The following is a 15883-nucleotide window of genomic DNA, read 5'->3' as shown; positions in this document are numbered from 1 at the left end:
GATTTAGGCCTAAGATGAGGGGATTTTGCTGTTCTTTACAAAATAATTGTTATAATTAAGCGAGCGCGGCGAGGGATTTTAATGTTAGTGGCTCGGGCCGGGCCGGCTGGACGAAGCCTGCGCTAGCTATGCAGACGCAGACCTGGGGCACGCGTGGCAGGGTTGGCTCCTCCTCACGGTTCTGCCAGTGCACCTCAGCCCGGACCCATTGCACCTCCTTTGGCCTCTCTGGAGCAGACCCTGCGCGCTGCGGCGAAGTGCTGCTAGGACGCACAGCGGCTTTGCCATGTGGCTAGAGAACGACCTGATTTCCAGACGTGACGAGTTTCCCCACAAATCCCATGGAGGTCAGTGGAAGCGGCAGAGGCCCAGCAGCCCAGAGAATCAGCTTCAGGATGACGAGAGACCCGCCTACGTGAATTTTCGTTTAGGACTGGGAAATAACGTTTGAACATGGGACTCGGGAGATTAAATCAGTGTTGTTCCAAGTCTCTCCAGGCCTTTCTTTAAAGCCCAGACTTGTAGTAAGCAAGAAGATAGATGGTCGTCAAGTTAATGCAGTGGGCTGGGACTCAGGAGATCTGGGTTCAACTCCTCTCTATCCCACAGCCTCCCTGAGAGACTCCGGGGCTGTCTCTGGCTAGGTGAATGTACACACCTAGCACAGTGGGGGCCCCGATCTCTGTCGGGATACCACAGTAAAATAACAAAGGAGGAGTCCATTAGACTAAAAGGAGGGGAGGGAGGCACATTTGCTAAGTGTCTCTCCTTCTCACCCACCCCGGCCCCCTACATGCTAGACTGGCTGAGCAGGATGGGAAATGCAGTTTGGTGGGAGGCTGAGTGATTAATATTTTTGAGACATGAATGTGATACCAAGAAAATAAACCTGCCTAGTGGGGGGAGGGCGGCTTGTGATTTTTAAAGTTCACCCAGTCCCCAGTGTTTCTTCGGAGATAAAAGCTTTCGACGTCCTGGGCAGGAAGCCAAAAATTGGTGTTTATTTGAACATGTTATAAAATACGATCTACACGGGAGCAGCTAATTCCTCTTTCTCGGGGAGGGCCGGTGCTTTTCATGTGGATGAAATGTCATCTCTAAGCTTCCAGGCATTTTGTTGTGAGGAGCACAGGATAAGTGTGAGCTTATTAACCTTTCGGGCAACCCTGTCACCTTCTTTGTGGAGATTCGGCTTTGAAGACCATCGCAAAAAAAAAAAAATCTGTTCTGGGCCATGCTGTGTCTCCTCTCCCCCTCCCTATAGCCTCAGAAGAGAGTCCAAGAAATAGCTTGGCCTTTCTGGGAGATTCCAAGGAAGAGGTGTCAATGATCATCTAGTGATGCCCAAACGACCAGGAGAGGCACATGGCATCCGTGTGGGTTGGAAGCCAAGGTGAATGTTCCTGGGTGCAAGAGCAGCTGAGCTGTGCAAGGCCAGGCTAACCAATGGACGCGAGTTCGGTGTCTAGAGACGTGATGGCATTTGGGCTTTCTGAGCTTCTTCTGTCGGCATCACCCTTTCCAGAAGTGCACCTCGGAGCCCTGCCCATGGTACCTTCACACCCCCGTGCCTCTGACTCCCCTGGGATACCTTCCGGAAGAACTTGGAGCATCCAGCCCTCAAGCAAGATCCAGGGACACATCTGGAGAGTTACTGTGCAAGGAGGTGCCTGTGTTAGTGTCTGAACATGACCAGAGTGACCAAGATGGGTCTGATCCTCAGCTCCACTTCAGCTGCTCTGGCAGTGTAGGGCAAACATAATGGCAGCTAACCCATCCCCTGGTGGGATTTCCCCAGTTAGCAGTGGGGAGCTGTCATCGCAACTCCTGTGCTGTCATCCTTCATAGTCCCTGCTGCTGGCAGTGTCCAGGAGAAAGGGCGTGTGGGCAGTGTGTCTCTATGGTCCAGTGATCCTCAGGTGCTAGAATAGCCCCCCTGGGAGCCGCGAGCGTACAGCAGAACACTCGGCATAACTTAGAGCTACCCTTGGGCTGCTCTAACTTGTCAGTCCAAATTGGCTCACATTAGCCCCAGGGGCTGCACAGGTGGTTTAAAGTCACCTTCCTCCTTTATCTTATGCCAGATACAGCTTGGCCAGACCAACCTGGGCAGAGTCAGAGCCAGCCTGACTCATGGTACTGTCTTATTGCCAAGGCCTGGAGTCCAGGTGCACTGGCTGCTGACCAGTGGCATTGGAGATGGTTCTTTGCTTACAGAAGGGAGGCTAAATACTAAGCTTGTGTGGTCGCTAGCGTGGAGTGTTGGTTTGGGCTGCTGGATGTTTGTGAGCGAGCAGATTTCCCTCTTCAAAGCAGCTTACCAGCATCCGCATTTTGCATGATAACCTTGCATTAGGCTGTTGTTTGTTCTCTTTCATTTTAAAATGCTATATGGATAGAATGTTTCCGTCTGCTGTGCATTCTGTTTACTCTCTCCTCCCGAGCTGCCAATCAGCTCTCCTTATTATGTAGGTGTGATTGATGGGTACATAGGGGTGACATCACATCTATTCATAACGCAGCAGGAATAATGAATGGGAAGCAGCGATTTATGAGGGGATGATTTTGCGGAGGATTTCTGGTCACATCATAAACCGGAAGGATGTAGCTCATTCCCCGAGACAGAATTAATTCTGCGAAATTTACCGCAGTCCATCGGTTGTTCGGCTTTATAATATAATGGATCCAGGGGTAACTTGAAGATGGGAAACATTTAAAACAACTGAAACGTTTATCGGCGCTGATGAAAACTATTTAAATCGTTATTAGCTGAGTAACAGGATTTGGGCCACTCTCATCTGCGAGGGAGAAAATTCCCAGAATGCTCATGTAATTGGCATGCCTGAATGAGCTTATCCAGCTACAGAACAGGTACTGCGTGGGTGGCAGGAACACTTACACACATACACTGCCATGTGAGTCAGCCTGTCATGGAAGGCCAACCTTTAGGAGTCAGGGGTGGGGATGGTAGAAACATTTCCAATGAAACATTTTCACATGGGGAAATAGGCTTTTTTGTCAAATCAGGAATTTTCCAGGGGAAAAGATCCATTTTGCCAACCAAACATATCACTGAAATTGAAGAATTTGGGTTGATGTTAACCTCTGAACTGTCACGGAGCCTCTTGGGAGTTGTAGTTCCAGGGGCTGGACTGCGTTCCCACGATGCGGCATAGACTCACCCTGCTAAGATGTCAGGGTATCATAGAACTCCACGGACGTCTGTCCTGGGACCTGGGCCCATAGGGGAGAAATGGGGCATGAGAGTCCTGGAACTACAGCTCCCATCAGGCACCATGGTGGCTCAGAACAAGGCAGAGATTCATGGCAATTTCGACATTCATGAACGGAAACTTTTTGGAACTGTTCGTTCCTCGAGACGTTTCATTGCTCGGCTTTTCACTGCACTGGGGGACGAAAACGAATCTCGACATTTCCTGCGAGATGGGAGTCCTGCTTTTTGATCCACTCTGTCAATAGAGCAGTAGGACCACATCCTATTCGCTCCTTGGCCTCCCTGTGGCGGGGGGGCTGCCAATGAGAGGCTTGCTTGGTTCTGATCCCAGTGGTGGTTTTCTGATGCAAGCACCTGCGCTGCAGGGATCGGGCTGAGACCAGCGGTATGTTTCCACAATTCCCAGAGCTGAACAGCTTTGGCTTACTTACCAAGCCAGGCTGCTTTCAAAGGGGTGACCTGATCCCATTAGGCAATGTAGCTTTCCTTCCCTGATCTCTTCCTCCCACTTTGTCCTGGGTAAATTACTGCATGACTTGCAGGCCAGTGACAGACGGGGGCCCAAGGAGGGAGGGAAAGCATCGGCCCCTCTATAAACTGAGTTTCTTTCACGCTCTCTGAAAGCTTAATTCAGCCTTCAGTCCCCAGCCCTGCCTTATTGTTCTTCCTGATGCTCCTGTGATGTCTACACCGGAGAGTAAACCTTTTGCTTGCTGGAAAACGAGGGAGAGTTCTGTGCACTGCGTAGCTTTTCTAACCAGCCTATACCGCATTCAGCGTGTCGTCTGCGGACAAAGCCGGGGTGTCCTGCTGTCACATGGGATCCTTAGTTCAGAGAAGTTATCTTCCCCAGGGGCATGTGTCTCATACAGTATAAATGCCTCCAGTCACAAATAAATTAGTACAGTCGTTTGCCTCCACTAATGAACGGCTACCAGAGGGCAGAGGGGAAGAGTTTTCATTGGGGAAGGATTGCGTTTGTAAATGGCTTTTAAAGAATCAGGTTGTGGGTGAAGCCAAAGGCCGTCCTCCCCTCCCACCGCAATTAATCTGCTTTTTATCTGGGACAGAGACTCTGTTTCTCTGTGGCACCAGTCCCAAGGTAGAGAGAGCGAGACTGGGATTCCTGAGATAATTATGAAGCACCCACAGATGTGATGGGGCAGCAGACTGCCAAGGTCTGTGTGAAACAGCTAGTTTGGGGTTTCAGGGGCTAATCACACCCTGGGGTGCGGGTGACGCTCAGAACTGATGCATGGAATGGAACATACCCGGGTACGGGGGTTTGGAAAGAGAAAAACATGCTAGGAGAGGGGGGAGGGATGCTGATTAGAGACCTGTTTCCTTGTGCTTCTGCTGATGTCGTTTTGTTAGTAACGCAGAACGCTCCTTAGAGCTCCTAAGAGCAAGTGGCAGGACCGTGGATGAGTGGTTACATCTGATTTGATTCCTGCCTCTAATACAGACTCACTGTTGCAATGCAGGCAAATCACGTAACCCCTCCGTGCCTCAGTTTCTCCTTCTGCCAAATGGGATAGCGCTAATAATGACCTGGCTCCTAAGGGGTGAGAGGCTGTGAGTGGAGCTGAGTGACTAATGGGTTTGTTTCACCCCAAGATGCATTTTTGGATGAGAAAAATCTATTGACTGAACAACGTTTACCCACCTGTAGTTGGGAGTTTAATGCCTCTTTGGTATTTGAAAGGCGCCCGATTGCTGCCCTGACGAGCAGCACAGAAATGCCTGGGTAGCTGAAAGAAATCCCACTCATTCATCAGGAGAGTTCTGGTTTGCTCCATTGCCTCCCTCCAGCAGGCAAAGCAGTTTCCTAGTTTCACTCAGTTCTGCCTCACTGGTTGTTCTGGCTCAGCCCTATTATTGAGGCTAAAGACAGGAGCACTTGGGGATCTGAAACGACCCTTTTGCTTGTCCCAGGTGTTTCATTAGAGCCAAAGTTTCCATGTAAGCTGGGCGATAAATCACTCTGTTCCTGTTCAACACGCGTGTGTCTACCCCCTCTCCCCCAACCATACAAAGATTGTTAATATTGTGTGTTCACTTACTGGAGGTGGCATTTGTGCTGAGCTTAATGACCTTTCCTGACTGGATAAATGAAGATGGAGCTATGGAGCAGATCCTCAAGGAATCCATTTTGAAGCACTTGGAGGAGAGGAAGGTGATCAGGAACAGTCAACATGGATTCACCAAGGGCAAGTCATGCCTGACCAACCTAATTGCCTTCTATGATGAGCTAACTGGCACTGTGGATATGGGGAAAGTGGTGGACGTGATATATCTTGACTTTAGCAAAGCTTTTGATAGGGTCTCCCACAGAATTCTTGCTAGCAAGTTAAAAAAATATGGATTGACTGAATAGACTATAAGGTAGATAGAAAGCTGTCTAGATTGTTGGGCTCAATGGGTATGATCAACAACTTAATGTCTAGTTGGCAGCTGGTATCAAGTGGAGTGCCCCAAGGGTCTGTCCTGGGGCCTGTTTTGTTCAACATCTTCATTAATGATCTAGATGATGGCATGGACTGCACCCTCAGCAAGTTCATGGATGACACTAAGCTGTGGGGAGAGGTAGATAAGCTGGAGGGTAGGGTCCAGAGTGACCTAGACAAATTAGAGGATTGGGCCAAAAGAAATCTGATGAGGTTCAACAAGGACAAGTGCAAAGTCCTGCACCTAGGACGGAAGAATCCCATGCACTGCTATAGGCTGGGGACCGACTGACTGCAGAAAAGGACCTGGGGATTACAGTGGATGAGAAGCTGGATATGAGTCAGCAGTGTGCCCTTGTAGCCAAGAAGTCTAATGGCATATCGGGCTGCATTAGTAGGGGCATTGCCAGCAGATTGAGGAAAGTGATTATTCCCCTCTATTTGGCACTGGTAAGGCCACATCTGGAGTATTGCATCCAGTTTTGGGCCCCCACCACAGAAAGGATGTGGTCAAATTGAAGAGAGTCCAGCAGAGGGCAACAGAAATGATTAGGGGGCTGGGGCACATGACTTACAAGGAGAGGCTGAGGGAACTGGGCTTGTTTAGTCTGCAGAAGAGATGAGTGAGGGGTGATTTGATAGCAGCCTTCAACTACCTGAAGCGGGGTTCCAAAGAGGATGGAGCTCGGCTCAGTGGTGGCAGATGACAGAACAAGGAGTAATGGTCTCAAGTTGCAATGGCGGAGGTCTAGGTTGGATATTAGGAAACACTATTTCACTAGGAGGGTGGTGAAGCACTGGAATGGGTTACCCAGGGAAGTGGTGGAATCTCCATCTTTAGAGGTTTTTAAGGCCCGGCTTGACAAAGCCCTGGCTGGGATGAGTTAGTTGGTGTTGGTCCTGCTTTGAGCAGGGGGTTAGACTAGATGACCTCCTGAGGTCTCTTCCAGCCCTAATCTTCTATGATTCTATGATTCTTCCTTTCAAAAAAGCAGCCACTGGCTACAAATAGTGTCCTTCCCCCCCAGCTCCGACTGTGAAGAACCCAACAACTTGCTGGCTGGTGGACAGAAAACAGACTGAGAGGAGCTGGAGATTCACACACCTGTCCCCAAGAACTGCCCCTGGCTCCAGCCACTGTCGATAGCCTCGATAGCTCATCATCGGGATGCACCGCTGCAGTTCCTTCGTCCAAGCATCGTGAGGCATGTTGTGGGGTCCCTGTGCGGTATGGCATCCCGCTCTGCACAGTATAGGCAGGTGTGGGGGGCAGTCCCAGACTTTCTGTTGGCCTCCTTTGCCTTTTGGTAGGAGGGCTGCAGTCCCTGCCACGTTGTCCAGCATTGCTGCTCGTCCCAGTTGTTCCCATCTCCTTTTGATTTGTATCAGTTTATCACGATGCTGTTCAGGCTCCACGGACCCACGGCCACCTTCCAGAGGCTCATGGATTGGTTGTTACAACCCCATGAGCAGTACGTCGCCACCAACATTGACATCATCATCATGTATGGCACCAGTTGGGAAGACCATCTCCAACACTTATCCCAGGAACTCCAAGCCCTTAAGGACTCTGGACTTACGGCCAACTCAACAAAATGTCACCTCGGACAGAGCAAGGTGATGTACTTAGGATACACTGTTGCGGGGAGGACAACGAAAGCCCCTGGTCGACAAGATAAAGGCCCTGTGAGATTGGCCCAACTTGACGATGAAGAGGCAGGTGCGGCAATTCCTTGGCCTGGCCGAATAGTACCGGTGTTTCATCCCAGTCTTTGCTACCTTGCCAGCCCCCCTGATGGACCTAACTAAAAATTCACAACCTCAGAGGTCCGTCAAGTGTGAGACAGCCGGCGGACGTTGAAAGAGCGACTGACCAGCGGACCAGTCTTAATGCATCCGGATTTTCAGAAACCCTTCATTTTACAGACAGATGCCTCAGAAGTAGGCCTCGGGGCAGTATTATCACAGGAACTAGCTGGGGAAGGACGCCCTGTGCTGTAACCAAGTCGCGAGCTGTTCCCCAGAGAAACCCGCTACTCAACTATTGAGAAAGAAGCCTTGGCCGTTAAGTGGGCCATAGAAGCTCTGTGGTATTATCTGTTAGGAAATACATTCTGACTGATCACGTGCCCTTGCGATGGTTGAATAGCATGAAGGATACAAATGCACGAATCATGTGCTGGTATCTTGCCCTGCAACCATATGACTTTCAGGTACTACATCGACCCAGAAAAGCGCATGCTGATTTTTTTCCCCAAGGATAGCAGGGGAGGAGGGAAAGGAAGAACCCCCCTCACCGAGTGCCCTCTTGTGATGGCTGAAATCACCTCATACTGGACAGGGAAGGGTTAACTCCTCACTATGGGTGGAGGAAGCCACGCCCCCATGTCTCTACTGGGCATGCTCCAGGTGTAGCAGCAGTATAAGAGGGAGCAGCCCGGCTCAGTCTGGGCTGACCGCCGGAGCGAGAGGATGCTCCTTTCTGGTTCTGGCCCAGGAACCACTGGAGCCCCAGACTGCAAAAACCAGAGGCACCAAGACCCACACAGACGCCCAGCTACCTGTGGACACCCCAGGGAGTTGCATCAGCCGAAGAACCCAGAGACCCTGAAGATGCACAGATCACAGACTGGAGTGACAAGGTAGGAAGTAGTCCAGGGCGCGACAAGCCATTGTCCCGAGGCCGGTCAGCGTGTTGCGGATGGATCCCCGCTGACCCAGTGGCGGACTCACTTGCCACTGCAAGGGCCTTGGGCTGGGACCCGGTAGAGCAGGGAGGGCCCAGGTCCCCCTACCTGGACGCCACCTCCCCCCACCCACCGTACAGCCCCGCTCGGAGGGCAGCTTTATTGACTCTGGCTGCTAAGCTGTGCAACCCTGCCTAGAGGATGATTTTATTGACTCTGGCCACTTGGCCAGACAGCCATGCCCAGAAGGTGACCCTATTGGCTCTGGCCACCTCGCCATACAGCCCCATATGGAGGGCGACTTTATTGACTCTGGCCACTAGGCCAAACAGCCGGGCCTGGAGGGGTATCTCCATTGACTTGGGCCACTACACCTGGCTGCTGGAAAATTAATGACTCTGGTTGATTGGCCTTAACTGCCCTGTAGACCCAGGGAATCGCTTTTGATTTTGGCCATCAGGCCTTACTGCCTTGCAAACCCTGGAGAACCCCTATGGACTCTGCCCGCTAGGCCTTCCTGCCTGGCAGAGAAGGGCAACCCCCTGGGATGTGGGTCACATGACCCTATTGCCCTGTGGAGCAAGGCGATTCCATAGCCTCTGGCCAGTGGGCCGTAAAGCCCTGCGGATCAGGACATCTCTGTGGACTCCTGCCCTTAGGTCTCACAGCCTGGTAGGGAGACCAGATGTCCCGATTTTATAGGGACAATCCCGATATTTGGGGCTTTTTCTTATATAGGTGCCAATTACCCCCCACCCCCGTCCCAATTTTTCACACTTGCCGTCTGGTCACCCTACGGCCTGGAGATCCAGGGCAGCTTGAAGGATGGGGTGAACTCACCCCGCACGGGACAGGGTCTCCCCCACCCCGTCATAAATGCTCGTACAACTTCAGCGTCTTGCATCTCAATGTCTACTGCCATTACATAATTATTGTCTGACCCCCTTCCCCCCATTGTCTATAATTTCCCACAACAGTGAAAATTTCAATTGATAAAAATAAATTCTGAAACCCCTTAATTTTGCACAACTGTGAAAATTTAGATGGATAAAAATAGAAAAAAAAAGTCTAACTATAAAGATCGATATTATCTGTCAAAATTATAAAAAAAAAATTGAATTCTGCCAAGCCTGTCTATATTTATATGCCTGCAATTTCCCTGTCTCTCCCCTTTTTTAAAAGCATGTTGATTTTTCTGATAATCCTTTGAATGTTTCCTCTCCTCCCTGCACAAATCTCCACAGCTGTTAGGTCTTCAAATCCTTCATTCATTAAGAGAGGCAGAGAAAGAGAGTGGGGAATGAAAGGGCTGCCTGGCGAACACAAAAGACGGAGAAGAGCGCAAGAGAAGATGACAATGTGGTTAATACATAAAACAGAGACATTTCTGGCACTCATCGTATCATTAATCTGTCTAAAGTGGCTTTGATCTCTTCTGCTTTAATTAACTTATAATTATAATGTGATTATATTTTCGCAAGCGGGAGGGAGCTGGGGAGCTGCGGTCTCAAAGCAGCGAGCGCTCGCGACGCCTGCCTTTCATACCCCCTGTCACTTTGTCACCGGCGCACGTGAGCCTGCGTGTCAAAGATGATATGAATGGGGGGGGTGTGTGTGGGAGCAGCTCACAGTGGCTGGGGGAGGAGGGAGGTATATACCAGCTGCTGCTCCAGTCCTGGCGCTGGTACCTGTCCCCTCTGCTTTGCCTGCTCCCTCCTAGTAATGTTAGAATCCAGCACAAACCCTGCCAGCAGCCAGGAGGTCAGACCCCCTGTATTACTCTAACGCCAGGTCTACGTGACAAGTTCCCGCGTGGCATGCCAGGGTGTGACTCTGCAGCATGCCAGCTTACCCGTGCGGTCACTGCTACAGCGCTGTGAGAGAGTCGGAGCGTGGCTTTGTGCCCACGCGTCCAAGCTGCAGTACACCAAGCCGCGCTTGGAGACTTTCACCGCGTTGCAGCAGGGCCCACCTGGGACATTACTGTGCGGCAAGCGGGTGCACCGCAGGTTCCCATCCTGGCTTGCCGTGCCATAACTCACCTTGGAGACAAGCCCCTTCATTCTCCGGCTTTCCCCTCCAGGGTCTTCCTGCTCGGCCCATGAAACAATGGCGTGGGATGAAACTATGGGCTGGCTTCAGAAGTCACTCACTCCGGGACACCCACATCCACTCATCAGTGTGTCATTTAAAGCAGGTCACCCATTTTGTTGCGTTAGGCCCATTAGTTAGCAGGTGGTGCTAATCTAGTGATGGTCCTGGGTTCAGTCCCTGTCTGGGGCACAATTGGGCATGGCAGCCTGGCTTTGTGGGGGATGGGCCTGGATTGGGGATCTATTCGCAACTCTGCTGCCGGGTGACCTTCGGCAAGTCACTGCCCTACCTTCTGCCTCAGTTTTTCCCCGTCTGTAAAATGGGGATAACGGAACTGACCTTTCAGAGCGCTTGGAGATCCACTGAGGAAAAGGTCTATGTAAGAGCTCAGCTGCAAGCCAGTGTCACCCCCACAGAGGAGCTGGAAGAAGGTCCCAGCTATTGCAGGTCATGGCTTACTTTGGCGTGCACTTTCCTACCACGGGCGAGCACATGAGTGTGATGGCACGCACACTATTGCCACAGTCATGCAAGGGGTTTTGATTTGCCTGAACCCTGGTGGCTGCCTGGTGCACAGCGACGTCACCATTCGAGCGTGCCACCACGTCAATGGGAGTTACGCACCTAGCTCCCTTTGAGGAACTGGGCCTTAGGGGCTTTTGAAAATCCCACTGTGTTGGGGTGTGAACCCCACACCAGTGAGCAAAGGGTTAACAGGAGTCTGAGCTCAGCTAGGCCACTTGGCCACACCTGGTGGGTGTGTCAGGCTTGGTTCATCATCAGCCCCAGCTGGGAAGAAGCTGGGTCTCCTTCATGAAGGAAGGAAGCGAAAGCTAAAGGGGAAGGACCCAGGACACAGAGGGTTGGTGTCCCCTTGCTCTGGGGTTGGAACGCCAGGGAAGAGCTAGCCCTGATGGTAGGCCTGGGGAAAGGGGCAGGGCTCCAGGGAAGCCGTCCTGAGGGTCGGTGTTCCTCACCAGCAGCTCGGGAGAGCCTGGCAGGATCCGGAGCTCAAGCCAGCATGGGTGAAGGTTACTTTAGCTGGTTTGGTTTGGCTGGGGGGCGGAGGGGTTGAGTTCTGTCAGGGGAAGCCTAGGAGCCTGCTACTCTCAGAGAAGAGTGGGCCGGCCGGCATGGAGGAAGGTACTGGGTTGATAACTGGAGTTGTGTGGGACACTGTATGAGACACCAATACCCTGGAAGCCGGGAGACTTTAACGTGACCTGGCTGGAGGGACAAGTTATAAGAAGAAGCAGATCATGTCTAGGGAGGTTGTGGAATCTCCATCTCTGGAGATATTTAAGAGTAGGTTAGATAAATGTCTATCAGGGATGGTCTAGACAGTATTTGGTCCTGCCGTGAGGGCAGGGGACTGGACTCGATGACCTCTCGAGGTCCCTTCCAGTCCTAGAGTCTATGAATCTATGAATGTTAGGGCTGGAGCAGCTGTTGGTGGGGGTGCCAGGTGTGGAGAGCCACGCCCAGCCATGAGAGGGCATGTTGGCCGGTGAGTCACTCTTCTGCACCCAGCCATAAACAATAAAGCTGTACGCTGAGCTGAGATGAAACGAGAGGACGTTCTCGGCAGGCAGAATGTAGTTATCCTGGTAGGAATTTGGCTAGATGAATGAGTGCCGTGGAGTCCGTAATGCCCACGAGCCGTCGAGCCGTGGGCAATAGCCCAGCTAAGGGATGGTGACTCCTACAGCACAGCGCCCCCTAATGCCACACCTAAGAGAGGCAACTTCAGAGTGACTTCCTGCAAAGACGGGCTGATCAAATACGCTCCCTACATCTTGGGCATTTAAACCTGCACTTCCCCCTTTTTGAGGAGTCCTGAGATGAGGATTACCCAGCCCCCTTGGTCAGCATTTTTACATGTTACTAGCCAGGCTGAGTGCCTAGCTCAGGTACCTTAAAAGGACCTGATCTGCAGAAAATGCCTAGCCCCTACCCTCTGAAAATCAGGCTCTTTTAGGGCAGTGGTGGGCAAACTTTTTGGCTCGAGGGCCACACCTGGCTATGGAAATTGTGTGGTGGGCTATGAATGCTCATGCAATTGTGGCTTGGGGTGCGGGAGGGGATGAGGGCTCCGTCTGGGGGTGTGGTCTCTGGGGTGGGGCCAGAAATGAAGAGTTCAGGGTGCGGGAGGAGGGTCTGGGCTGGGGCGGGGGGTTAGGGAGTTTGTGGGGGGGTGCCGAGGGGTTCGGAGGGCAGGAGGGGGCTCTGGGCTGGGGCGGGGGGTTAGGGAGTTTGTGGGGGGGGGGTGAGGGCCCGGTTGAGGGTGCGGGCTCTGGGGTGGGACTGGGGATGAGGGGTTGGGGGTGCGGGAGGGTGCTCCGGGCTGGGACCGAGGGGTTCGGAGGGCAGGAGGGGGATCAGGGCTGGGGCAGGGGGTTGGGGCCAGGGAGGAGGTCAGGGCTGCAGGCTCCAGGCTGTGCTTACCTCAAGCAGCTCCCAGAAGCAGAGGCATGTCCCCCATCCAGCTCCTATGCTGAGGTGCAGCCAGGCAGCTCTGTGCGCTGCCCCGTCCACAGGCACCGCCCCCGCAGCTCCCATTGGCCGGGAACCATGGCCAGTGGTAGCTGCGGGAGTGGTGCTTGGGCGTGCTCACCCCCCAGGCTGCCCCATGCATAGAAGCCGTAGGGGGGACACGCTGCTGCCTCCAGGAGCCACGTGGTGTGGGGCAAGCCCCTGGCCCCACTCCCTGGCAGGAGCTCGAGGGCCGGATTAAAACATCTGGAGGGCGAGATGCGGCCCCCGGGCCATAGTTTGCCCATCCCTGCTTGAGGGGGTGCTTCGGCCTGGCCCATAAAATCACTGGTCACTTTTGAAAATGTAAACCTGGATGTCTATATCTGTCCCTTTCAGATCTGCCTCAGTGATAAGACCCACTGCCATGCATGTAAGGGGCAGAGGCTTGTATAGCCCATGTCTGATTGCCTGGCCATCTGATCTCTTATACATTCCATGGTACCATTGATTTAAGCCTGTTCTTCTTCCCCCTGGACACAGGACGGTTGGACACAGCTGGCTTGTTAGCCCAAGGGGAGGTCTTTGCCTTTGCCCAAGCTTTGAGTTTCCAGCTACTGCGAAAAGGTCGAGTATTAGTGGCATAAATGGGGCATCTCTCTCTCGCTTCCCTGGAGGGTGGCAGAAAGCACTAAAGTCATGCTAGATGGGGCATAACGAGAAGTGGCCCCATGCAAACAGGTTCCCTTTAAAAAGGATGAATAGACACTGCTGGGCTGTGGATTCCACACCAGCGGCGCTTGGCTTTTTTTTCTTTTCTGAGCCACTCGCGACGTTTTGAAGTGCCAAATGAAACTAACCCGCCTTTGGCAGATACCCCCCAGATCACATCTCTGTGCGGGGAATGGGGAAGGCAGGAATGCAATATCCTGCTTAACTGTATCTTAAGAGAGCAAATAGGAGTGGTTTTTAAATGACATACATTCGTCCTAAATTGCTTTTGAATGGCTGCCTCGCGATGGAGTTTGAGAGCGCCGATCCATTACCGGGCAAATCTCTTTCCTCCCAATCTAGCAAAAACGAAGGGAAATGCGCCCATTGCGTCTGTTCTGCCAATACCGCTCCGCTGCCCCTCTTCCTTTCAGCTGCTTCCTGGCCGGAACTTCTTTCAGAACTCACGCGACATCCTCCAGCCTAGCGCTTAACAATCCGCCCCTTCATTAGCTCCTGAAGTGCCGCTTTGAGCAGCTTCGCTGATAGGCGACGGCAATAAAAAAGCGTAATTCTCCCGAGGAGGCTTCTTTAGATTGGGAACGACGGGCCATTACCTCTAAGGTGTTCAGGCAGACTGAGCGTTTCTTCCCTTCACAGCCATTATGGGAATGGAGTGTCGAAAATAGTTCCTCGCCCGCCCGGCTTTGCTGCATGGGCTCTGCGCCCCTTGGAAAGCCGACAACGGGGCAGCTCTGCGTTCTCCTCCGAACACTGGATTTCGGGGACTCACCGGGCTCCTTCCCGTTCCATGGAGCTGGGCGCTGCTCTGCGGGGATGGCGGTGTACAGGTTAAGTGGGCTCTTGAAAGAATCATGGACGGGTAACGTCAGTGCTCGTGCATCGACTGCACTGCCTGTAGAGGCCATACACTGCCATCTTGATGCACCTCAGGCCTGATCCTGCTAGTCCAGCCTGGCTCTGCCGATGCCCCTCACACCTGCCCAGCAGCACCGTCCCAGGCAGGTGGACTAACTTTGTCAGGTGCCCACCACATTACTGAACAAAGGAAGCCTGAAGCTGGCTGATTTTTCTATCTGCATGCAGCTGGCGATCAGTTTACATTCGCAGTAGGTATTTATACCCCTGTTCTGTGTAAGGATTTCACAGGAGGTAACCAGACAGCTGCCTCTGGAATCGATACATCAGCGTGAGTTATGGAGCACCATCACCTGCGGCAGCTTGACGATGCGTTAGACAATGGGCACGTTCACCCCTGGCTATCAGAGGCGTGAATTACACTGGATAATTGAGAGAAGCTGGGGAAGGGGCATCCCTGCTCCCCCCACAACTCTCTGCAGGATGTGCCCTGGGCCTTTTAATCAACACAGGTGGTCTCAGTTTTACATCTCCTCTAAAAGGCAGCACTCGCTCCGTCACTGACATAGTCCTGTATCAAAGGACGTCTTCCCCCTACCACTCACTGCTGTTTGTTAGGGGGTCTGCTAGCCACACCCAACCCTGGTTAGCTTGTGAATTCCAACCTGCCCCAGGGGCAAAGTGTAGATTCCCAGAATTAGGGGAAAGTTCATCTTGGAGGTTTCACTTTGTTCCATCACGGAGCTAGAGCCCAGCTGTGAAATTAGGAACTGGATCTGGGTTTGGATTCCGGCCTCCCCATAGGAACCTTGGGAGATGTGACTTGAGCACTGAGTCTTCCTCCCGCTTGCCAGCAAACAAATGCTGCAGTGGCGCACGCTACTTCTGAAGATGTACCCTTGTTTTACTCCATTTTCTTCCTTCCTTTTGTGGGGAGGGATAGCTCAGTGGTTTGAGCATTGGCCTGCTAAACCCAGGGTTGTGAGTTCAATCCTTGAGGGGGCCATTTGGGGATTGGTCCTGCTTTGAGCAGGAGGTTGGACTAGATGGTCTCTTGAGGTTCCTTCCAACCCTAATAATCTATGATTTGGGTGTTGTTAATGCATGAACAGTTTTGTGCATCTAGATTCCAAATGAGTAATGGTGGTGAACTGAGCGCAGAGCCGATATTGATCCTCTATGTGCAGCTTAAATTTCACATGCCACCTTCCGCAGCCTGAAATGCTCAGGGGGGCGGCAAGGCGGGTGGGGAGATATCAGCAACAAACTGGCGAGGACAAGTGCATGTCATTCTTGATCAACGTCCTGTGGTGGAATGGTTCTGATGGACTCCAGAGGAACTGCCAGGCCTCCTGGGC

General features: G+C 52.3%; 1 long non-coding RNA gene across 1 annotated transcript; it reads left to right on the top strand.

Annotated features, from left to right (window-relative positions):
• Positions 1–10450: 10450 nt before the first annotated feature.
• Positions 10451–14597, top strand: LOC123354458. Its single transcript, XR_006574760.1, has 3 exons — positions 10451–10566; positions 13479–13562; positions 14010–14597. It is a non-coding gene; the product is annotated as an uncharacterized LOC123354458 (long non-coding RNA).
• Positions 14598–15883: the final 1286 nt, after the last annotated feature.

The sequence above is a fragment of the Mauremys mutica genome, chromosome 21 (assembly GCF_020497125.1).
Source record: "Mauremys mutica isolate MM-2020 ecotype Southern chromosome 21, ASM2049712v1, whole genome shotgun sequence".
Taxonomy (NCBI): Eukaryota; Metazoa; Chordata; order Testudines; family Geoemydidae; genus Mauremys; species Mauremys mutica.
Note: the sequence above shows the minus strand (reverse complement) of the source record. Positions and strands in the feature narration are given on the sequence as shown.